Source organism: Triturus cristatus, chromosome 1_2, assembly GCF_964204655.1.
Source record: "Triturus cristatus chromosome 1_2, aTriCri1.1, whole genome shotgun sequence".
Classification (NCBI taxonomy): Eukaryota; Metazoa; Chordata; class Amphibia; order Caudata; family Salamandridae; genus Triturus; species Triturus cristatus.
Window position 1 is genome coordinate 858979934 of NC_140580.1, and position 26502 is coordinate 859006435.

A 26502-nucleotide genomic window follows, 5' to 3' on the forward strand; every position below is an offset into this window, starting at 1 on the left:
TATGCTGCTGAACGCCATAGGCTACTCAGTAAGGCAGATCAGTGGGTCGTGTGCCTGCTGCGGAAATCCATGAGACGCTCGCATATTACACATTGCACTACGTGTAGGGTAGCTCAGTGTGTTAGACCCCTTCAGGGAGTTTGTGTACAGTCTAAAAACAAGCATTTACAATGCAACGGTCTCGGCATTGTTAAAGTTAGAGCTATTGGCATTGCTCATGACAATGCCGTTTCTTTAAATGTTTTAAAAACAAAAAACATAAACAAAAATAATGTCATGAGCAATGCCAATAGCTCTAACTTTACCAATGCCGAGACCATTGCATTGTAAATGCTTGTTTTTGGAATCGCAGTTTGTCGTAGCTGTGACTCCAAGGGTACCAGTGTGCACAACACATTTTACTACAATGCTAGGTGGGTCCTCTTGCCGGCTCAGCTGTATCCTGAGCGTGTGTCATTTGTGTGGTTGTTGCAAGAAGCTTAGGAAGCGGGGAGGGGCGCTGGGGAGAGGGTCACGTGCTGAGTTCCTCTTTTGTGGTGAGGCAATGACCCCACATCGGCGTGCAGTCTCTGAAGATTGCGACTCCAGAGGTTTGCTGCTGTCTCAGCACATAGTGCAATTCCCTGGCTGATGCTCGCGCCGTTCGGGGTACGCCTACTGTGTGACGGCAGCGCGGGGCCGGACTGGGAGTCAGGTGACCGAGACCAGGAACTGGGAGCAGAGACGGCTAAACAACATCAGCCAGGGCGGGATGCAGGAGGGAGAGAGACCGCGAGAGCAGGCGCCAGAGCACACAAAAGAAAGTGAGGGGCAGAGGTATCCGGGACGGTAGGAAGAGCGAGACAAAACGACTGGATTGAAAGACCTCCCGAATCAGGTAAGAAAGTCCATAGTTCCCAGTGAGAAGTCTGTGATCCCTGCCCTGTTTCATCTACAGTGCAATTTATGTAATTAGAGAGGAGAGAGACGTCCACCCGGGACACTCTGGGGTAGTAACCCCACTGATTCTGACGCGGAGGTGTACGGTCAGAGGTAAGTAAGGGCCGTGCCCTAAGATACTCGAGGTGGGATGAGGCAGGCAGGGGTCAGTGGCAGGTGGTTGGTGCTTGCTTAGCGAAGTGCCCTGTGATCAGTGAGGGTGTCTGAGCACTGTGCTCTTTGAATGTCTGATAACTGAGGGGAGGCCTCAGTATCGGGGCGCTGTATTAGTACATGAGGAGATAACGGAAGATTGTCTCTGTGCTCACTGAGGGTGACCAGGGGGTCGGTCTCGCGGCAGTGCCCTGTGATGTCTAAAGGCTATAAACCTGCTTGAAATAGAAATGTGCAAGTGCAGGTACCCACTATCTTGGAGCACCCGTTTGCCACTGAGTATTACAGACACTCTCCCATTAAACCCCCTTGTGAGAAGACTATTTTACATGATAAAAGTGCAGGCGCTCAGTACCCGAGAGAACCGGCTCATTTAAAGCACTATAGGTAAGCATGTTTTCTGTGGTACATGGTACCGGGGTGAGAGGCAGAGCATCAGTCCTCTGTCTGTTTGATGTGAGGAGTTTGGGGTGGGGTCAAGTGAGGGGGCCAGGGGACCCTGAGATTCTTCTGGGGAGAGGTAACGATTTATTGAAGGTTCTTCACTCTAAAGTACTTGGGCGACGGTTGGCTGTGCTAGAACTCAGCGCTCTGTTGATACCTTGAAGGCTCTAGGCTTCTTGGTGAATAATGTACCCTATTATTCCTGTGTGCATCGTGCTCTGCGGTGTGGAGTACGGAGTACACAAGGGGGGGGAGGGGGAGGCGCGCGCAGGTGAAATAAGATGTTCAGAGATCAGCAGGGGGCGGGGGGCAGGTGACTGCAGCCTCTGCTGAGATCTGATAAACATCCCCAGGCACCTGTGGGTCAGAGGGAATACTTGTGACTCGAGACAGTCAGGTGTTTGTCAGCTGACAGCTGTTGTACCGGTGGCACCCACAGGCAGCTGCTGCAGTCAGTTTGTAAGGCCAGGTATTTCGGCCCCAGGGGCTGTCGAGGCATCCCGTGACGCTTCAGACCTACCCGTTCTTTTATTCTGTGTCCTGTAGTTAGTTTGCATTGTGCATGTGTGTCAAGAATTCGCAACCCACAATAACGGGCATGAAGGCAGAGGCGAGGAGAGGCGCTGATGAGTAGCTCACTAGTAAATCATGTTTCGGTTTCATTTTCACGAGGAGAGATTAATGTTATAGATAAACAACTGGCAAAGTAATAGGTCTGGCCTTGGCAAGTTGGTGCAACGGTTATTTTTTAAAATCTTTTGTCGTGAGCACATGCTATAAAGATAACAATTTTGCCACTTAAACTGTGGCAGCATGTATATGTAATTGCAATATTCAGTTAAAAAAGGACCATTGTGTATAGTTTTAATAAAACGCTACTGATGCTTTCTGGCGAGCTGGTGTACTTGGAAAAGCGAAACCCTTTTTCTGAGTTTAATGCAGGCCAGGCCTAACAAGCAGCTTGTCAGAGCGCCCAGGCGTGCCAGTTTTCAAAACCGTTAAAGGTGGGGAGAGTAATTGACCGAAGATTAATGAGCAGTAGAAATGGATTGGAAATGGGCCAAAAGCTATGGAAGGCACGGACCTCCCAACTCTTGTAAACCGTGAAATAAAGTCCTTTTAGAGACACCTTTCAGCAAAGAACGGAATTTATCCTCAGTGCCCTGTATGGTTGATAAACTGGTAAATTGTACGGTTCCTTTTTCACCTCTAATGCACTAGCATCGTGTAGAAGAACAGATCCGTGTAATATTAATGGCGTGTGTCTAGAATGTGTTTACATTGGTACATAAGCGTCATTTAAATATCCGATAGGGAGCATGTGTGTTTAAATAAAAAGGACATGACAATTACGTTTTATTCTCCGTCTGGTTTTGTTTTATAAAGCTAATCCCTCCCAATATTGTGCCAACAAACCACGAGAGAAGAGGCCCAGGTATGCATGTCGCCTTCAGTAATCCCAGATATAATGTGCAGGGTTCTGCACTCTCGTCTCCATATGCCTCAGTCGCGTCTCGCATATGTGCAGCAGTTGTTTTACTGCGAGGATAAGATCACATTGGCATCAGTGGAGCAGTCAGCATCAAGTATTAGCAGTCCAGGGCCGTACTGGCCTCAGCGAGTGTTGTGGACAGATCTTCAGTATCCCGTGAAAGTTCTTCCACAAAGCCCCAAGCATCTTTCCTCCCAGAAGACCAAGCACCCAGCATAATAACAAGCTCCAATAACAACTTTCTCCTTTACTACCTCTCTGGGCCCAAAGTGAATTTATTTATTCGAGTGACATGTGCATGAGGGGTCTCCGTGTTATTGTGATGGGGTTTTGAATAGGTGGTCTCCTGCTTCCAAGAATCCCTTACCGCCTGCACTCATATCCCTGGAACCAGCTATCTTGACTTCTAAACAATGAATTGCTTCTCGCCAACCCCAGTCTCTGAAGTCAGTCAGTCAGTCAAGAATTACTTTATTCGGTTTACAACAGAAACCATAAAAGCATATAAATATTAAAAGACATACACTATAAATATCAATAGTAATAAACACTACAAATTGGGTTAAAAAGGCATACAAGACACTTGGTTTCAATTCATGAGTTACCCAGATAATTATTATACCCAAGAAATTTTCTTCCTTAGTCTCATTGAGATTGCTAAAAAATTGGCAATATTAAACATCTCCCACGTAGATCCCAGCATTTGTAAATATAAAAGGGCAGGTTTAACCTGCCTAAAGCCTTTCTCCTTGATAAGGGGGATAATGAATTTTTTGCGAATAGGAGACAGGTGTTTACAAAAGAAGATAAAGTGCACTGTGTCTTTAAGCGAGAATCCGTCACAAGAGCAGATTCCCAAATCCCTATTGCTAGACCATCCTGGGGAATTGGTGAGCAAAAGATGGAATTTGTTCAGTCTAAACTTGGTCAGTAAAAAACGATGATTCATATTGTTAACGATGACCAAGTAGGGTTCAATACTGTTGGATGTAATTATCAACTGATGGGCCCTGACTGAGGGTTTAAGTAGCTCCTTATCTTCTCTTTCTAAAACTATCCGCTGTTTAAATTCAGTTTTCACCCATTTTAGATCCCCCTTGATTAAATTGCCCGGTAAATCAAATAATTCTGGACGACCTAATTCCCTGGATAAGTTCTTAATATAATTTATCCAGGGAATGGAGCAGCCATACTCAAGAGATAAACAATCTTTTAAAATCGCATGATTTAGTTCCAGATCAGGGTTTAGCCAAGTTGTAATCCATTTTAACAATGGAGCTAGGGCAATACGATCCTCTAAAAAATCTATCCCGCATTCCTGATGAACAATAAAAGCAGGGGTTGACTGAGGTAAACATAAGATGGATTTTAGAAATTTATCTTCAACTATTTGAAGAGTTTTAACATCTTTGATTCCCCACAAATCGGCCCCGTACATTGCTATAGAAAGACATTTAGCAACATAAATGTTCAAAATGGCCTGTATGGGCTTCACCCCCAATTTGCGGGCAAAGTCCAAGACAGCTAAGGTGGACCTGACATATACATTGCGCTTAGCTGCCAATTGCGGAGACCAATTGAACTTGTCATCAAAGATAACCCCCAAATAGGGAAATCTACTCACACGGGATAAAACATGCCCTTCGCAATACAAGGTCTTAACTTTTTTTGCTTTACAACCCATAATCATGACATGCGATTTGGAAAAATTCACACTAAGATCCAGTGCTTTCATAAAGTTTGCAAAAGAGTCCAGCAAACGTTGCAGACCCACAGGTGTACGTGCTAATAAGGCGGCATCGTCGGCATATAGTAATGCCGGTATGGAGAATTTGCCAGCTCTTGGGATGTCCTTGCACGACCTAGTTAATATAGCACCTAAATCGTTGATATATAAAGTAAAAAGCAGGGGGGCTAAAATACAGCCCTGTCTAACACCATTTGAAATTTCAATCTTACCAGTACAATTACCCTGGCGGTCGTATCTGACAGTGGCGGAGAGGTCCCTATGTAAGTCAGCCAGGAAAAATACAATATTTTCAACAATGCCACACTTAAGGAGCAAATCCCACAGCTTTGACCGATTCACTCGGTCAAATACCGAGGACAGGTCCATAAAGGCAAGATATAACTTCCCTTTTTTGGCAATTGTGTATTTACCTATTAATAGATATAGGTTCAGACTTTGGTCTATAGTGCCTCTACCTGCTCTGAACCCATATTGTAAACAAGAAAGGGTCTCGTTCACCTCCAGCCATGCTGTAAGTCTCCCCAAGACTACACGCCCAAGGACTTTGACTGCAGAATCAATAAGGGAGATAGGGCGGTAACGACTAGGATCCCCCCTGCAACCTTTTTTAAAAATTGGTATAATCACGGATTCGGACCAGGTGTCCGGGATGCCTGAGACACAAACCCTGTTAAAAACATTCATTAAAATTACAGACCAAGTCTCAAGGTCAGATTTATAAAGGTCAACCGGGACACCATCCGGGCCCGGGGCCTTATTACTTGTCATTTTTACAATGGCCTCTACTACCTCGGACTTAGTGACCGATAAAGTATATTGATTTGTAATAGGGGGCAACGTGGTCAACGCCCCATTACTCACCCCTTCATAGACTGACTTAAAATGAGTACACCACAAGTCTTCCTCTATGCCACAGTCTAATTGGCCATTACATGCATCGTGAAAATAGGGTTTATTCACGACAGACCAGAACTTTGCACTATTTCTAAGAACATCCACAGAAGCTAATTCCCCCCCAAGCATCCTCTCTAATCTTTTGCTTTCTTGTTTTCAAGGCTTTATCATATTCTTTCCTAAGCTTAGCAACAATCGGCCTATTGATAGGTTTACAACGTAAAGCAGCCTTCAGCCTTCTATTAGCCGAAGAGCAATTACTGTCGAACCAACCTAAATCGGCGTTATCATTACCCTTGGCTGGGCAACTAAGATCCGCAGAGATTTGGGAACAGATTGCCGAATAAGCCTCTAGAACTTCCTTGTTATCGGCATCCAAATCCAAACAAGTATTTATCTCGGAGCCCACTTTCCTTTTTAGATTCGAATGAAAGTCCTCCGGAATTATTTTGTTCCATCTAATCCTGCGATTCTGATCAGAGGGGCGGATACTAGATTTATCCGTCCTGCCCAAAGTTTTAGTAGGGATGATAAAAATATCTGAAAAGCTAAGGACCACAGGGTTATGGTCACTAAAATGTGACCAAGTCGCCTTATAAGCGTGAATCAAATCACCGAGTGCACAACTAATAAAAATATAATCAATGACAGAATGTTTGCCATTCCCTTTAAAGGTAGGAATTACCTCAGACGTCGTAAGAGGGAGTATAAGACCAAAGTCAGCTAAAATTGACTCGAGACAGTCTCCCTGAACTGAGTGCTCAAAATGAGCATCGCCTTGTGTAGATGAGCCTAGTGGATCAAAAGACAAACAATTTTCAGGACAGCCGTGAATATTAAAATCACCCAACATTATAATAGAACAATCGTTTTGATTTGCATCCTTGTAAGCTGCCAAGAAGCGTGTTAAAGCTAAGAGATGATCAGTTGTGGTGACTCTATCAAAAGAATTATAAAAATTTACTATTAAAAGAACACCTCTTTCTAATAGGGAAATTTGAACTGCCAGACTGTTCCGTGAACCTGTATCTATTTGAGTCAGTTGACCCGGAATGCTAGCGGAGATTAAAGTAGCCAGCCCACCTTTTGCCCTCCCCGCATTTGAGGGCACGGCCGGAACAAAAAAACTCCTGTACCCATCAATGGACAGGGTATTCTCTATGTCCCAAGTTTCTTGTAAACTAATAATGTGTCCTGAGCCTATAAATGATCGCCAAGCTGGATCATCAATTTTATTTTTCAAGCCAGCTATGTTCCAGGTGACCACACTGAATAGATTACCCAATACGCCAGAAATGGATGCGGTATTACAGTCATCCAATGGCTGCAATATGTTCTCATCACAACCAGCTACCCGACTAACCAGAGTATTGCACTCTACCAGTGTCCCTAGTCATTCATTGTTATCTAGGTTTGAGAGAGCGTCAAATCTATTAGAAATAGGGATAGTATAGTTGTTTAAGCCAATATCCCTGGTGGGGTCACTAAATAGCGGCCCAACAAGAGATGGAGGATAAAAAAAGGCTAAGGGGAGAACATTAACAAAATCCGTCTGAATTCTTACTGTCCCCGCCTGTTTCAATATATCCTCAACCAACCTTGGAGATCTAAAACTTACAACAATACAATCACCCGTCAAACTCTTGTTCGTCCTGCCCACCCACGGGACCCTTCTGATCATCATAAAATTGTTGGCAAGATGTTGTCCCAAGACAGTTTTATTAGATAAGAAGTGGATGGCCTTATTTTTCAAAGAAGTCCAGTGTTCTCTATTATCCCCTTCCAATTTTGGAACATTAGCTAAAATGATGGTATATGGGCAGGCCTCAACAGGTAAATGGAGGGAGTCCCTCTTATCATAATTGGCCAAAGAACCAGGCCTCACTTCAGTATTCCGGGAACCTGAGACCACCGCTTGTGTTGTGCCCCTAGATGTTAAAACTGGGGCTGGGGGGTTTACACCAGTAGTCGAGATGGAACCATGAGATACTGGTTGTTGGGGTACAGTAATTATGGTGTCCAAAAGATTAGTAACCGAGGCAGTGGCTAGGCTAAGAGAATTAATTGCCCGGGTACTAGGGTCAGGAATGGAAGCCCTAGGAGTGAAATGCGACTCAATTATATTCAGCCGCTCCTCAATACGCCTCAGGGTAATCAATAAAGGAGCAGTAAATGATTTAAGATGATCATCAAGAACAGTTTTGAGATCTGACATAAATTTTTCACTGTTTCTGTCGACAATACTATCAGTTGCTGAATTAGTACCAACATTCCCTGTCGCTCCCAGAGTCTCGCTAACTGAGCGGGGGGCCTCAATATTAACTTTAACTTTGTTCGAACCAGGAGCGGGACTAGCTTTAGGTAATTTTGCCGGTTTTCTACCACCTTGAGGGTTATCCTTCGCCTTTCTTTTTCCCATGGCAATTTTACCACCACCAACGTTCAAATTAGACCTAATCCTTGATTGCCTAGTACGAACAACCGGTGAGGGTTGTACGGGACTCACTGCGGTAGAGGGGGGTGACACAATTGTAGGACTAACATTAATACAAGAACCATTCATATTCTCAAGCAAATGCAGATCAACCAAGGGGACATTATCTGATGAACAGACCACAGCGGGTGATAGAGGGACGGATAATCTGATGGGTTCCAAAGATAGTCTTCGTTCGACCGAAGCAATCTCTTTCACGATGGCAGATTCTGCCTGCTTTAGATAATTATCCAAAGTCCCCATACCCGCAACCCTGGTGCATGCTTCAAAGACCCTTTCGACATGCTTCCACCGCCCAGTACACAGCACAATCCAACCAACCAATAAATGGCACAGTAACTCGTGCTATGAACTCCTCCTCACAGTCACCTGTACAAACCCAAGAATGGGTGGGCAGTCCAACACCAGTTTACAGTCACTTTAAAGAGGGCAGTCCCAACCCAACCTCTATCTGCCTCTGAGGGCCACAGAGGGCCCGCCCTTTGCCCGGGCTTAGCCCGGCGCCGCCCGCCCGCGCGCGTCCCGCGACGCGGAGGAAGCTGCGGGCTTTTAGTGCGCCTCCGGGCGCGTGGGTGGCGTCAGACGGACGCTAGGGCGCCTGGCAGATGTAGTCTCCCCGCTCTCCGGCCGCAGAGTAGAGTAGCGGCAGCGAGGGAGACCCGATGTGCAGGAGGCCCAGGAACGGCAACGGCAGGGCAGGTAGTTCAGTACGCCAGCAGGGACCCAGCAAGCAGAGTTACAGGACTCACATTCAAAACTTCCCGCTCCCCCGATGAAGCTGCGGGCTTTTAGTGCGCCTCCGGGCGCGTGGGTGGCGTCAGACGGGCGCTAGGGCGCCTGGGAGATGTAGTCTCCCCGCTCTCCGGCCGCAGAGTAGAGTAGCGGCAGCGAGGGAGACCCGATGTGCAGGAGGCCCAGGAACGGCAACGGCAGGGCAGGTAGTTCAGTGCGCCAGCAGGGACCCAGCAAGCAGAGTTACAGGACTCACATTCAAAACTTCCCCTCTCTGAAGTCATTTCTTTGCCAGTACACTCTTAAGAGAGCTGCCCTCACACCAAGCCTTCCTTTCGCCAACCAGAGGCAGGTGGTTGGCTGTCCCCAATTCACAACCTCCTCGTCCCGTGAGATGCTAACATTTTGGGGAAGACTCTTCCATCATTCCTTTCTCTTGTCCCCGTGTTTTCCTCTCTTGGGCCTTTCCATCCCTCCTGTTCAATCCTCAGTATTTTATGGGAAAATGTGGGTGGCATAACGTGCTTGATAAATAATCACTGTACTACATCTTTGCTGTGATTGTTAAGCCATCTTTGAGAGTTGCTGGTCTATGATTGTTAAACATGTACCAAGACCCTAATAATTAGCAAAGGGATGCTCTTCAGTGGGACAACCCGCCCCTTAAATGTTCTGTTGCTCACAGATGCAACACAAAGCATTAGACCATCAGATCAGTTTTTATTAATTTAGAGATCAACAACATAAAACATTCAGGATCAACACAAATTAAATATGACAAACTTAATACATAGCATCTATTAATACAGTAGTAAAAAAGTTGTAAAACATTTTTATACAGTTTATAACATACAAATTCATCAGGGGGATGATCTAGTTCTACATCTCAAATCACTAATTCTAGATATGCTATATATTTAAAACATATGGGTTTTAAAAAGCGGTTCCGAGCTTCCACCAAGACTTTACTGGGGCAGACATATAAAACATGCACAGCATCCTGGAAGCCTCCCCTACAGAGTTCACAAGATCAAGACTTGTCTCTTGTGTCACTCCAGTGTTTGGTGCAGGCTTTTAATGGTAAGACCCCTAAACGTAAAACAATAATACAGCATCGAACGCTGTGAACAAATGTATATCTCAGCTATCTTTGATAAATCTTATATTCTAGTTCTTTAGCGAAAAGCCTATAATTTACTAACTGGGAACAGTGTGCAATGTCAAGATCATAGCTCAGTCAAGGTGTCATTTAAAAAAAATAACTTAAAGTGCTGGTGACGGGACTGCAGTAGGGTGATAGAGCATTGAAAATGCTCTAAGGCAGTCGCAAGATTTTCATAAAAAATGTACTGGCTCGTTCCAGCCTTGAAAGTTTCGCTCTTAAAGAGAACTCTCTGAGGCTTTTCTGCCGCATGTAGTAAGTTATATGCCCATCTTATTATATTTTCCAAAGATCTCGAATAAGCACTAACTATCATGAGCTCTAAATGTAGTACTTGTATGTCTTGGCTCATAGTGATTATCTTATAGAGAAGCTTCCCTTCATTTAAATTTAATATTGACCACTTATTTATAGAAATATACTCTAGTGCATATGGCACAGTGGAGGGTGCCTACTCGATAGATTTCAAGAAGGGAACGAAAGTGTCTCTTTCCAGAAGAAGAATAAAATCTTTTTAAAGCACTTACATGAGCTATAGGCTTGAGCTCCATATGTAAAAAGTGAGAGGTAGTTCCTAATGTTTGTGAAAAGACTTTCCTCAAATAGGTATACGTCCTTGATACCTCAACTGGTACCCCGCCCAATTTTCAATTGAAGTGGCAATAGTGCTTTCTCCTCCTAAACGGTACCACTTTTGTCTTAGAAATGTTTACTTAAAAAAAAAAAAAAAAAAAAAATGTTTTCAGTATATCTGAAGAGTGTGTCCATGTTACGCTGTAGATCAAAAGGTGTGAGGTCAAACATGACCACATCATCAGCGTACATTAAAACATACAAATGTGTGATGCAGTTTTTGGAGTTGTTTACTTTTAAGAAACAATTGGGTAAATCACTAAAATAGTGAAAACAAAAGAGGAGCTAAGAGACATCCCTGCTACAAGCCGTTTAAAGTAGAGATCTCCTGAGTCAGCCCCCCCCCCCCCCCATTTGTACTCTACACCAGGTTGATGAGTGAAAGGCAACTATTAGTCTTAGAAGAGCACCTGGGATACCCATTTTCTTTAGTCTCCTCCACAGGGTCTATCTAACCTGTCAAAGGCTGTTGAAATGTCAACAAACACGCTATATACCACTTGCGATTTAATCGTCACATACTTGTCAATTATCATTATATCAGTCGATCTGAATCTACAAGAACACAATAAAGCACTAAGCCAAATACTTGTAATGGAATGAATGTCCTTCACAACACACCCAGAGGAAAGTCGACAACCATTCACCCACTTGGAATGCAAAGAATGGTGCTATGGCTGGCTCACTCGGAGTCAAAATGTACGTAGCAAATACTTCAGGCAAACCCAGGCACAGTAGGGCACCCAAGGGTTCCCCATAACACCAATAGGAATCATCACTGAGCACTACAAATCACATGTTACTCTTAGAAAGCCAAGGATCCTGTGGAAAGGCATCACCGCGATGCTGAGAGCGCATGGAATGGCAGACGCATACTGCACAGATGCTGATAACACAAAGGCAGTTGGTAGAGTATCCTGCACCGACAGAAGGTAGGTGCTACACTGATCTTTTTTGCCAACTTTGAGGCTAGGACGCAGAAGCACCTATTGGGTGCTGGACAAAGGCAGAACAAGCAGCCGAGGGGTGTTGTCCACGCACGGCCACCACAGGTGGCAAATCCTCAATTGTTTTGGTTAGTTGTTCAGCTGACAAATGGGCTCATTAACAGCTATAGTCTGTTTAAATTAGGCTTGTGGGGTTAAGAAGATGTTCAAGAGGATCTTTGCCTATGCAAAAGTCCGATTCAAACCTTTCCGAATACCTTTCATCTTCAGAAGTACTTGACGCGAAAGCAGTTTAGTAGAGATGTTCTGTGGCAGCTCTCAGGCAGCATGTATAGGTCTGTGTTCACTGTACATAGGGGCACTGCAGCATGTACAGGTCTATCTTCACTCCACTTGGGGGTGTTACAGCATGTATAGGTCTTTGTTCACTGTTCATAGGGGTGTTGTAGCATGCATAGGTCTTTGTTCACTGTTCATAGGGGCTCTGCAAAATGTATAGGTCTTTGTTCACTCTACATAGGGTATTGCAGCATGATTAGGACTATGTTCACTTCACACAGGGACACTGTCTACAGCATGTATAGGTCTGTGTTCACTCTACATAGGGGCTCTGTCTGCAGCATGTATGGGTCTTTGTTCACTCTACATAGGGGCTCTGTCTGCAGCATGTGTAGGTCTTTGTTCACCCTACATAGGTGCACTGTCTGCAGCATGTATATGTCTGTGTTCACTCTACAGAGGGACGCCGCAGCATATATAGGTCTGTGTTCACTCTACATAGGGGCTCTGTCTGCAGTATGTATAGGTCTGTGATCACTCTGAATAGGGGCACTGTTTGTATTCCGTATAGGTCTATGTTCACTTTACATGGGGACGCTGTCTGCTGCATGTATAGGTCTATTTTCACTTCACAGTGGGACACTGTCTGCAGCATGTATAGGTCTGTTCACTCTACATAGGGGCAATGCAGCATGTATAGGTCTGTTGACTCTACATAGGGACACTGTCTGCAACATGTATAGCCCTATGTTCACTCTACATATGGACATTGCAACATGTATAGGTCTATGTTCACTCTACACATGGACATTGTAACATGTATAGGTCTATTTACGCTCTACATAGGGACATTGCTGCAAATATAAGTCTATGATCACTTTGCATTGGGGTATTGCAGCATGTATAGGTTTATGTTCACTCTACATAGGGAAATTGCAGCTTATGTAGGTCTATATTAACTCTACACAGGGACAATGCAGCATGTATAGGGGCATTGCAACGCGTATAGGCCTATGTCCACTTCTGCATATGGACATTGCAGTGTTTCCACGTCTATGTCCACTCTAGATTGGTATCCTTGATGAGGCCGATAACTGGATTTCTTAATTGCCACCAGAATTACAAGACCCAGGGTAACTCCGCTGTTGCCGGTTATTGCAACCAGACTATTCTCTTGCTCAAACAAGTGATTTGCCTTGGGAGAACATGCACTCTTTAGCAGGGAATCAACTGCTCCTGCATGTTATCCCCTTCAAGCTCATGATGGGGAGTCATCCTCCCTTAGCGATGCCCATAGTTTCCTTAATTCCTTCCGGGGGGGGGGGGGGGGGTTGTACTATGGAATATCAAAGGCAGCATATCCTGTCATGAATATCGAGGGAGAAAATATCAGAGGTACGTGCGCCGAAGGAGGTAAGGATTTACTATTCTTAACTCCACATCTATGAGATATAAATATCACTGAGGTGCGTGTATGTTGAGTTACATAGAACATCTATTCAAACGTACCTTCCGATATTCTGTCCCACTCTACATAGGAGCATATTCTACGTGCGCTATTCACGACCTACACTCGGGGGGGAAAGGAGGAGAGAGAGTACAAGGCTGTTTTGGCTGACTTGTTCGGGGCCGGCCCATTAGCAGCATTTGTAACTGAGTGCACAAGCCTAACCTCTGTGTCTGGAATGCAGAATTTATAATAATTCAGAAATGAATATTTAGAACTATCATATCTAAATAATGTACCCGGGGGCTAAGACGATTTCTGGAGAATGCAACTTTACAGAGGAGGCTGAGCTGCATTGTACATAATAACAATATACAAATTACACCAAAATGTAACAAATAAATGAAATCTAAATGAATCACCCATGCATGGCTAAAACGAGCAGAGGCATCCGAGAGGTGAAAAGGAAAACGCTGTATGTGAGAACCTGCACTAGTTGAGAATTGGGAGGGTTGAGTTGCACTGAAGCTAGAAAGGAGATTGGTGAAATTGCAGGGAGGCCGAGACATTCATTATCGAACAACCAGCAAATGCAATTGAAACCTTCCAAGTTATGTAGCTCCTTGAGGTGAGGAAGGAGTAATTGGACAGGCACGTAAGAGTGCAAACCCCTTGACTCGGTGAAATAACGGCAGCAGCATCACCTCTTGGAGCTGCACTGAGCAGAGAACGCCGGTTTTCTAGTGCTTGGGCTCACTGGCTTCCACGAGGAGCAGCTGCAAAGCTCAGCCATAGATTCTGCAAAATGTATCCTGAAAGCCAGTTACTAAGTTGTTAAACTGCATGTGCCCAAAGTTAAAAAATAAATAAATAGGTGCTGTTTGCTGAATACAAAAGGCTGCCCAGTCTTAATTCTCCCTCGTGTGTCTTCCCCCCCCCCCCCCCCCTCCTTACACTCCCACTCTCTTTATCTCACTGGTGTAGATCCCTTTTCATCCATGCTTTCTCCCTTTGTCACTGTTTTTCAGCCTATCACTGGTCCTCTCGGTCAAAGTCTTCTAATGAAAATTAAGTCCAGGGCAACATAGATGATTGGCGGTGCCAGACACCAGCTAGCACCAACACAAATTAAGCACTGCTGAGAATCGTATTCTCAGAACCCAAAAACCCCCCAAACTAAGTCCAAGAGCTGGTGTGAGTACAAAGGACGTGCCATGTCTCTGCTGGCGAAGAACACCGCCTAAATTGTGGTTACATCAGCAAAACACCAAGTCCGTTATAAATACTCTTGCAGTGGACATGAATGGGAGTGGATTTTACCCCCCTTCTCGTCACGTTTGATACAATATGTTTACAATTAATCAACCCCAATTAGCTTCTGATTTTACATCAGTGGTCCTTAATTCTAATATGCAAATATATCTTCTTAAAACCGAATGATCACACACAAATGTTGTTGCGCTGGTATTTCTCAGAGCATTTTAGTCTATATTCAGCCCTTCCTTGGGAGACCAACAAAACTCAATTTGTATTGCCTTAGTGCAATATGCATGAGCCCATTCGGTAAAACATGGGTACTCGCAAGCATTTTCCAAGGGGCCAAAAAGTATGGTCTGATGAGACCGAGGGCCACATCGGTGCCAGCAGGGTGGTGGTTGGGCAGGGAGTGGCGGTAAGATGGGTGTAGTGGAAGCGAAGCCCACCCATCCATTGCCTGAATAGCACAGTATGAAACTAGAAAACCTGGTATTAATCCCTTTTCCCCACCTTACCAAATTGTGTAATCTAATGTGACCCAGCGCATATATGATATATTTCTATATGGGGAACTACAGTTTCTATAAACATCCCTTTGGCCCTGCCCTTGTGGGCACATGATCTCTCTGTGCCTTAACATCAATCCTGGTTTAACACAGACTTGTCCCACCCTTTCTAGGCCCTACCTGTAGGTTGTGCACTGTACTGCTTCTTTACTGGTAGCACTTTCCATTTTCTTGGGAGTGGGTACAAGTCGTAGATTAATGTGCTGGCTGGGCACTGCTTGCTTCTGCAGTACCTGGGCACCGTCGCTTTCTATTCCCTCTACAGCACTGTCAGTTTCAACTTCCACAACTGTGCCACGTTGCCAGTAAACCCTACTGTGTTATCTTCGTCTGCACCTTTCAGCACATTCTATTTGCTTCCGGTCAGTCTGTCTTTTTAAGCTGCCAGTTGAGCCCTCGTGAGTAATCTCCCACACTCGGTAGCTGCATTTCCTGCGTATCTTATCTCCTGAAGGCCTCTGTTTGGGTTGTCCTCCAATGAGCATCAGCCTGTTCCCTGGAAGCCATAATGTGGTGGGTTTGTGGACTTCCCCGTATGGAGTGCCAGCTAACAGTTGCTTCTGGTCCTCCTATTTCTCTCATGAGATATTCTCCCCATCCCAACCTTGTACTTTGATTCAGGGTGCTGCGAGGTTAGCCGTTCTTCCATGTGAAGCACATAGTTAATTTCACTAATTTCATGTTACTGATAAAAGCTTTTCAGTCAGTTTCTGAATTGCGCAAAAAAAACAATAGCTGGACAGAAGTAGACAGGAAAGCATAGCCTTCTTTGTGTTTTGCTGATATAGCCACAAATTAGGACTTGCTTTTTGCTCTTCGCCAGCAGAGATAAGGGCACGTCCTTTCCACTCACATCAGCTCTAGGACTGGGTGTAATTCTTTTTTGCTGCTGAGAGCACGAGTCTCTGCAGTCCTTAATTTGTGTTGGCGCTAGCAGGTGGTGGGCAGCGGCACTCCTCTTTAGGGACTGGGACTTACTTTTCGTCATCAGGCTCCGAGAAAGTGTGACAGATTGAACAAGCATTTGCAATGCAATAGGTCTCGCATTTATGTGAGTTTAAGCTATTGGCATTGTAAATGACTGCATTTTATTTATGTTCTAAAAACCAAAACATAAACAAAAGGCATTCACAATGCTAATGGATGAAACTCGGGTAAATGCGAGACCTAATGCATTGTTAATGCTTGTTTCTTATGGAAAGCTGGGAAGCCTAACTCCTGCAACTCACGTATTTTTCGGGTTGCTTTCGTTGTTTAACTTTTCAGAAGGTAAAATTACAAAATAAGTTTTGGGAAGGCGCACCATTTTAAGCCCTCTGGAAATGACAGTATCTTTAAAGCTGTACTGTGGGAATTCATTTTATATGCGACTTGAACTCGGGAAGAACATTTGAGACAAGGACCGTTTGATGTTTACCTAATACTCGTAATATGGCCACATTGTTTAAAAGTCATTCGACAAACTTCCCCATGTTTGCTTCCCAGCACACAAACGCAGCGGTCATATTACAATATGTGTTTATAATCATAATGGGTCAGTAGTAATATTGTAATGCAAGCATATTTAGAACATTCAGCTAAACTTCTGCGTGATTCTGTTTCAGATGTTATGTGTATTCTGTATAAAATATTCAAAGCACTCATATACAACAGTGATGTCTATGTTTTTGTTTTGTCAATTGGAAACATTGGCATAAAACATTTTTAAAATTCTTAAAGAGCTTTGATCCTCCTTTTATTCGTAAAATTTCCCTTGCTGATGGATGTATTCTAGAAGTGCGCGTATTCATGTGGAACCCCAGCATACCATGAGTTGGGCGTTTCTTCCCAGGAAGCAAACATCTGTTTCAGCAATAAGGGACTTTCACACGTGACACAGATCAAACTACAGGGAGGGAGGCGAGTTGCCATTACGCATGGTAAAGTATACAGGTGAGTAATTTAATTGCACATTACCCATCTGATATGTAGTTAGACCATAACCTTGTGCAGAGTATTCAGCTGCCTAACCAGTACAAAATAAATGTGACCTTGGGTAATGTAACTGGTGCTCATACAGCGCTTCTAAACCTTTGGCTCGAGTTCGCGCTATATAAATCACACAAAACTATACGGGGGTATTACTCTTTAAATGGATTTCCCACTTGAAAATACTTTGAGGCTTTTTTATGTTCAACTGTGCCCCCAAGTGGGTTAAGCTAGTAACAGTCTTTCTTCGTTTATGGTACTTTCACTTGTCTGAATGCCGCGAGCGGTACACGTTCACATCGCCTGTCCAGGTGCGCACATGTTTTGTCCCCCTTCGGCCAAGAAACCGACAACAATAGATCTCGCCAAGGCGAGCACCGCGCATGCGCTGCGTCGCTAGGCGAGACCTAAAAACAGTGACAATGGAAGAAAGCATGGATGCAAAGGGAACTTCAAGTGTGAGATAAAGAGACAGACGTATAAAATGTTGGAAGAAGAGGTAGAATCAAAACTGGGTGGCCTTTGTTTTCAGCAGCAGGCACCTATTGAAAAGAACGTTGGGTCCCTGCACGTTTTTAATCAATTTCATCACTGGGTTTCATGGTTCACATTTCATCTTGGAGCATCCATGGGTGAGACTTGCAGTTGCCTCTCATGGAAGCTAGTGAACCCAAGGTGCTAGGAAACCTATGTCCTATGTTCACTGTAGCTCCAAGAGAGGATGCTGCTGCTGTTATTTCACTGAGTCAAGGGATTTGCCCTATTACGTGCCTGTCCAATAACCCCTTCCTCACCTTATGGAGCTACATAACTTGGAAAATTTCAATTGCCTTTGCTAGCTATTTGATGTTTACTGTTTCAGCATTTCTTGGCGATGGGGTATATGCCATGGACAGCAAGTAGAAAATGAGTGATAGGAAGCTTAATAATATTAATAGTTTATTTTTTCAGACTGCTATTCAAACCTGGTAAACCCTCAGAGATGTGTCCATCATATAGGCCTCTCTCCTTGTTAAACATAGACACTAAAATCCTTGACAAGATAATCTCAAACTAGCTCTTCCCGTATATCCCGGGGTAAATACCTTTGGAATAATCTGGATTTATTCCATTCTAAAGCACAGCCCATAATTGTGCACTTTTATTTGCACAGTATCACTACTAAACGTAGAATTAGATGCCACAGCCATTTTCTTAGATGCAGAGAAGGCTTTCAATTCTTTGGTGTGAGGGTGTAAATTCACTGTGCCCAAGAGGCACAGATTAAGCCATATGCTTATGAAATAGGTAAGCTAACGTTATACAAACCTCATAGCTTGGATTTGCATTTATTGTCAAGAAGTTCAGCCAATTTGAATAAAAAGAGGCACAAGACAGGGCTGGCCTTTATCGCCATTGCTATATGTGGTGGCGTCTCAGCCACTGGCTTGTGCATTCTGTGAGCATCATGCTCGCGGAGGCCCAAGATTTATGGCATTAAAATTATTCTCAATGCAGCAGATGACATATTGCTATATGTCATAGCGCCAGAAATTAATCTTTCCCATAGCAAATGGGCACATCTGTTTTTCCGCAGTGCTTTAGGGCTTAGAGTAAAGTGGAGCAAGTCCTTATGAGATGCACATTACAATACCCTTTACAATGAAAAGAAATGCCAACCAGGTACTTGGGGATGAAAGTGCATCCAGATGCAAACCGTGTATTTGGATCTAATTATGATGTACTAATCGGGAAACATCATCTAGAACGACTCCGGTACAACGAGTTCCGGAGTCAATCAAGCCGAACGACTTGCACAAAGAATGACTTAGCCTGAACTACGCATGTGCGTGGTTCAGGCTAAGACGGTCTATTGTTCTTGCAGGTGGAGTTCAGAAGAGTGTCGGACAGGAACAGGTAAGAGGGGTTCGGGTTAGGTTTTAGGGGGTGAGGGGGCTCGTGTTAGTTTTTAGGGGCTTGGAGGGTTTGTGTTAGTTTTTAGGCGGTGGGAGGGGATCAAGTAAGTTTTTAGGGGGTGGGGGGGGTTTGGGTTAGCTTTTAGGGGCATGGAGGGTTTGTGTAAGTTTTTAGTGGGTAGGAGGGTAAGGAGGGTATTGAGTTAGTTTTTAGGGGGTGGGGGGAATCGAGTTAATTTTAAGGGGGGGGATGTGTTCATTTTAAGGGAGTGGGAGGGATCAAGTTACTTTTTAGGCGGTGGGGGGGTTCGTGTTAGTTTTTAGGGGGAGTTAGTGGTTCAGTAAGTCATAGTTCTTTACTCAGTGGTTTAGATTGGGTCGTTTTTTAGCCTTTGTGGTTTAGGCACTCGTGATTTACGCGGTAGTTTTTACGTCTCGCCTGACCCAGCGCATGCGCTGGTCGGGCGAGACTTATTGAGAGGGCTCCAAAAAGTGCTACCAGGCCAGTCTAGAGCTACAGTGCATGTGCGCGGGCGCGTGTGCCGCGCTTTACCGCGATTACTTTCACTTTCGCGGCCGCTTTGCATAGCCAATAGGTCTCGCTTTTGGGACCTTATAAGTATTTAGTTATGCAACTGTTGCATGTCTAAACACTTATAAGGTCCCAAAGGCGAGACCTATTGGCTATGCCAATGCTTGTTTAATCATACTACTCAGTACGGTAACCGATACCCACGTTAACAGATAAAATAGTATCTCTGAATAAAAACACCCTCTCACTAGCAGGAAGAATAACCATAATTAAAATAGTAGGCCTGCCGCTATCTTTGTTTACAAATAATCTGATTCTTTTTTTGGAACATTAAACTGCTTAATGATAAAAATGGTATTGGCGGCAATGGGGATACAAGCAGCCTATTTTGTGCTGAGCTATCCTTACACAAACCTATGCAAGTGGAAATTCAGCAACGCCTAACTTTGAACAATACTTCCACTCAATTTGCTTGCTATTAGTTGCACAGAGCTGGGAAGCCGCTGCTCATGGCTTCAGAAAGAGAGGTAAATGCACCATTAAAGGAACTGTGTGTGACAATAACCCCAGTGCTTAATTAGTAAATTAGTGAGTGCTTTTGCCCGAACGGCTACTTAAAAGCCCGGCCGGCACCATTAAATATCAGCGTGCCGAATATCAAGGCTGTGTAGTCCTGAATTCGCCTCATGCCTCTTTAATCCCCTTTATCTCACTCTTGCAGATTCCTTCTTTCTCCCTTGATGATGGTCTTTACTTATTTCTCTTCCTCCATCTGTCCCGTTTGTATGTTTTCCCCTCTCTTGCTCACGGAAAATGTCTGATAAGGAAAAAAAAATTCCAGTGCCCAATAATAAGTGCCGGTGCCCCTCCCCCCCCGGCTCCAATTAAGCTCAGACGGTAGGATGCAGAAGATTCACTTGGACTTGGTGTGGCAAGACCTGCAGCATCAACCCCCTCTACTTACCGAAGCTAATGTTAAATGGTGTACCTGGCTTCCCATTCAAGAGATTCAGATGTAGCCAAATGACTGACAGTGCTGGGTATGCAGAGGGTGGGAGATCTATTTTGTGAGAATACTTTGAAAACAAAAAAAAAACAATAGGTCTCGCCTATGCAAGAGCTAATTGCTTTGCCAATGTGTTTTAGCCTTGTTGCACACTACATTGCTGCTGTTCAGCGTGGATAAAAGTCAATGACGTAGATTGACATGTAGTGGAGTGGTGTAGAGTGGAGAGTTGTGACAAGAGTGAAGTGTTGTGGTGAGAGTGGAGTGTCATACAGTGGAGAGGCATAGAGTTTCATGGGATGGCGTGGAGTAAAGTGGCGTAGAGCAAGTTGTGTACATTGGAGTAGTGTGCCATGGTGTAGAGTGTAGTAGATTGTCGTGGAATGTCATAGAATGGAGTGCCATAGCGTGTCGTGGAGTGACTTGGAGTGCGATGGAGTAGAGTAGAGTAGAGTAGCGTGGAGTGGCGAATGGTCTTGTGGAGTGGCAAAGGATGGAGTGTTGTGGAGTAGCGTAGAGTCATGGAGGAAGCAGAGTGGAAGAGTGGAGGGGCATAAAGTGTGGTACAGTGGAATCCTAAAGAGTGTTGTAGAGTGGAGTGGCACAGAGTGTCTTGGAGTGGCAGATGGTGTCCAGGAGCAGCCCGTGCAGGTAAGGGGGTGGGGCGGGGTGGGGGGGAACTCCACAGATGACGATGTTGAGGGAAAATTAAATGATTAATTTTCCTTCGTCGTCTCTCGAGTTCCGCCTAACCACTTTTACCCTCAGGGGCTGATAGTGTTGTGGAGGTGGCATAGAGTGTTGTGTCATAGAGGGAGTAGAGTATCGTGGAGTGGAGTAAAGTGGCGTAGAGGGAGTAGAGTGGAGTGTCTTAGAGTTTAGTGTTGTGGAGTGGAGGAGAGGAGAGGAGAGTGTCATAGAGTGGAGTAAAGTGGCGTGGAGGGAGATGCGTAGAGTGGAGTGAAGTGTCGTGTCGTGGCGGGGCATAGAGTGGTGTGGTGTGTTGAGTGTCTTAGGGTGGAGGGTCGTAGAGTGGGGGTGTCGAGTGAGTGTCGTAGAATGGAGTGGCATGTTGTAGAGGGGCACAAAGTGGAGTAGAGTGTTGTACAGTGGTGTAGAGTGGAGTGGCGTAGTGTGCATTGTGCATGGTATGGTAGTGTACTACTCTTACAGACACCACATTTTCAGTTGTAACGACTACATTTGCAGAGACCTATAGTTTTACTGATAAAAGTATGGAGTGCACATATGATTGTGTGGAAATGTCATTGCCTAGTGTATTGATTTGTTTTGATCTTATTAAAATATTTGTTTCCACCCTACTTCATAGTTACCAAAAATGGGCTTTATTTGAGCTTTCTGAAATATCGGCACAGTTAATTTACAGCCATTTAAATATGGCTGTGTGCTAGAAAAAAAGCCTTTCCTTTCAGAGCAAGCTTGTCACATAAATCCTCTCTTTGAAGTCCGAGAAAGAAAAGTAAACAACAACCTCCCTCAGAAGACGGAGATCGACATTTGACCTCTGTCTTTGAATGCACAGCAAATATGACAAGTTTAGAAGATTTAAAGACCTGGAAGCGAGCACACATGGAAGAATACAGTAAATAGGCTATGCTCCATGGGAGGGACGAAATTAAGTTGGACCGCCTGAAACAAAAAAAGCTAGCAAAGATGGCAAGCAAATGTGCGTTACAAATCATGAAGCCAATGATAGTCAATGGGGGAGAATGCACTCACAGTAAACTTTCAAAATGTCCCCAAAGTGTTGTAAGCAAACTTGACAGCTGTGCTGTCTGGTAGCATTTGACCTAAAAAGGGACTATTTGGGGCAGATGGAACATCTCTGATACCCATGGCCACGTCCGTGGATTTTAGGATCCAAAGTGCAATGAGATATGCCCTTCTTGTTTCTTTCTGTGGAGCCCAAAACTATGTTAACCACCTCATAGAGGTGGGCGACTGATCACATGTTACTTCTTGTATGTATGGCAATGTTGCCCAATAATAGATTTGGGCATAGTGTGGGCTATGAGCCAAGTGGAATCCTGATCTAGAACAGCCTTTAACAGATGAACAATGGAAATACTGTTTCAGTCAGATTTAAGTTATATCCATCAATAGAAGGCATCAGATAGTCCAGTTTAAATCTATACAGAGACTTTTCTACACCCGCCAGACCTAAGCAATGCGGATTGATTGTTAGTGTAAACTGCAGGAGATCTAATTCTGTAGATGCCGATTGGATACACCTGGCATGGTACAGTCCCGTCATTCATGCTTACTGGGTAGAAATATTTCAGAAAACAGGGAAGATGACAAACTATAATTTAGAGCCTTCACCCATAACTGCATTACTTGGACATATCAAATATCTACCAGTTACTATTAGGAAGCATATGGTATTGCATTACAACTTGTCAAAAGAGGAGTGACCATGATATGAGGTTGGGACCATTGCCTAATGTTAAGGAGTGGATAGAGTGCTTAACATATTGTTATGAAAATGTTGAAATACTCTCTCTTATATGTTCACCCCTTAAGGATTATCTACGAGAAAATATTCAGGTACACTGTGCTTGGAGTATTCTATATTTTAGTAAATGTGATACCCTAACCATGAAGAGAGACAGCTCTTACACTTGTAAAAATACTGCGCTTTTGTCATTGCAGTATGCAATGTTTATGTAATTTACTCATTTTGTAAGTCGATTTTAAAAGAAGACACAAATATGCAACCAGATAATACTGACATTGCAGAGATTATATAAATGTATGATGACGTCATATTGGAAAATGTGAATACAAAAATATAAAAATAATTTGCTTTTTAGGTCTCACCCAGCTATGTTATTGAAAGACCTATTGTGTGCAATTCCAATACTTGCAGTGGGCTTTGCTAACCTGTTGCTCATGATCAGTTGTCATTCTTGTCTATCTTGTTAGCATGCTTCTTATTTAATGGCTTTATTTCCTCTTGTGTTTGTCCATCCCTTGGAGCATAGCTTCAATAGCATCCTTTTGATGCCACGTATCCTTCCAATACTTTTATTTGAGGAATTATATTTTTTACTGTTTTAAATTGAAGCCTACCAAACAGCAGAAAGCTGAGCCAGGAATTCAGTCCGCCTTTGCTTACCATTGGCTTTGTGGTTTGTAACTCGCATGTTCTGGCTTTCTATTTGGTGGCTTTATTTGTTTTATGTTTATACAAAAAAGAGAGGCAACAAATGCACTTAGCTATGAAAAAGCAGTAGGCATAAATCAAATCTCGTAGGTCCTTGTCAATATGGTAGAAAATTCTTCTTTACTTAACTTTCTTCAAAACCACTGTAAACAATCAGCCAACGCGTTTCGCCTTACAAAGGCTTCATCAGGGTGAAAATTGTATATCAACAGGTTCTCCACACAAACGTAACGCGCAGAGACAGAATGATCAGACAGTGTAAATAACAGCAAATCGCTGCTGTCAAAATTGAATAGATTTCAAAGTCAAAATGTCAGGCTGTCTTCCAGGGAGCTTGGTGTTTACTTTTCCTTCTCTGACATCAAAATTAGATTATTTATGTGTCAATGTTGCTGGATAATGGGGGTAGGAAAGGATTTTTTTTTTCTCCCTAAAACACAACATTTGAATGAACTGTGCAAATATTTCAGAATTGGGAACGCACAAATGAAGCCCATTCTTTTGTTAATTCTGAAGTGTGTTGGAAATAAAATGGTCAAAACAAATCGATACACTAGATGAAGCCATTTCCACACATTATCTTTTGTGCGCTTTATAGTTTTATTAGTAAATCTTTATGTATGTACAATTGTAATGGTCATTTCAATTGAAAATGTGTTGACTGTAATGGTCGTGCATATTCCACGCTATGCCACTCCATTCTACTCCATGCCACTGCACTCTGCACCACTGTACTGTACTCCGCACCGCTTCACTCTGTACCACTGCACTCTATGCCACTTCACTCTACGGCTCTCTACTCTAGGCCAATGCACTCCACACCACTCTTCGTAACTGCGCTCTACACAACTCCAGTCTATGCCACTCCATACTACTCTGAACAACTCAACTTTGCCACTCCACTCTACGACACTCTGCTACACTGCACTCTACACCACTACACTCTATCAATACACTCAACCCTACGCCCCTGTACTCTACGCCAATCCACTATACGCCACTCTAATATACTCTGCACCACTGCACTCTATATCACTTTATGCCATTACACTCTACCCTGCACCGCTCTACTCTGCACCACTTCACTCTACGCCACTTCAGTCTTCTCTGAAACAATCTACTCTACGCCACACCAGGCCCCTGCACTCTATTCTGCACCACTCTACTCTGCACCACTCTACTCTTTGCCACTGCACTCTACGCCAATGTACTCTACCCCACTCTACACCATTGCAATCTATGACTCTACTCTGCAACACTGCACTCTCCACCACTGAACTCTACCCTACTTTACTCTGAACTACTGCACTTTATGCCAATGCACTCTACACTACTGCATTCTGTATCATTCCACTCTACGCCACTCCATGTAACTGCACCACTCTATGCCACTGCTCTCTCTGCCGTTCTACTCCACTCTACATCACTGTAGTCTAAATCACTGCACTCTATGCCAGCCTACCCTGCACCAATGGACTCTACTATGTACCACTCTACGTCACTGCATTCTAGGACACTGTGTTGTACACTGCTGAGTTCTATGCTGCTGCACGCCACTGCACTCTACGTCACTACATTCTGCAACACTCTATGTTAATGCACTCTACACCAGTCCACTCTACTACACTCTACACCACTGTACTCAACGCTACTGCACTCTATGCCACTCTAATAAACACCACTCCACACCAATTCTCTCTATGCCACTGAACTCTACTCTGCACTACTGCATTGTGTGCCAATGCACTCTACTCTGCATCACTCCACTCAATGCCTGCACTCTGCAGCACTATACTGTATGCCACTGCAGCACTATATTCTACTCTGCACCAATCTACACCACTGTACTCTGCACCTCTTTACACTACTGCAGTCAGTGCCACTTTACTCTACTCTGCACCACTACAATCTGTCACTTTACTCTACACCATTCTACTCTACCCTGCATCACTCCACCCTCCATCACTCCACCCTCCACCAATGCACTCTACTATGCAACACTCTAATCTACGCCACTGCATTCTATGATGCTGCATTGTACGCCACTGAATTCTGTGCTGCAGCACTCTTCGCCACTATACTCTGCAACTCTCTGCGCCAATGCACTCTACACCAATCCACTCTATGCCACTCCACACCACTCCGTTCCATGCCACTCCAATACACAACAATCCATGCCATAACACTGTTCTCCACTCTTCACTATTCCATTCTAGGACACTCCACGCCACTCTCCTCTGTGCCACTAACTTTTAGCCATGCTGAGCAGCAGCCAAGCTGGTGTACAGCATGGCTAAAACACATTGACAAAGCAAATAGCTCTTGCACAGAAGAGACAGATTGGTTCTCCAATGCTTGTTTTTTCAGCACTCCATGGTTGTGCATGTGGTTTCTTGTTCGCTTCTCTTTTGCTGTTTTGCCCCTCATATCCATACCCCCACAATCTCTTGCTCCTTGCTGCTCCATGTCCCACTTAGCTTTAACATTTTTTAATCTCTACTCCCTAGCCAGCTCTTGTATTGCTACTTTCTCCCTATCTCCTTAGCGTCATGTCCTTAGCAAGCTCCCACATTTCTCCACTGCCCCAACCTATTCTGTTTTTTCTTTGTATTTTTTTTAAATTGTTTTGCAGAGGGCCCGGAAGCTGCAGTTTGCTACTGGGCTGTTCCTTTCTCTATAATGCACTACCGTAAAAATTTTATTTTTTAATTTACGACTACAAGGT

The 26502-nt window shown here is 44.0% G+C and overlaps 1 protein-coding gene across 1 annotated transcript in view; it reads left to right on the plus strand.

The window, feature by feature from the left end:
* Positions 1 to 659: 659 nt before the first annotated feature.
* SLC66A1 (solute carrier family 66 member 1) overlaps positions 660 to 26502 on the plus strand; it is an 82757-nt gene continuing 56914 nt past the window's right edge. The window contains exon 1 of the mRNA XM_085609072.1: positions 660 to 877. The gene's annotated coding sequence lies outside the window, so the exon portion shown is untranslated. The remainder of the gene's footprint in view (positions 878 to 26502) is intronic.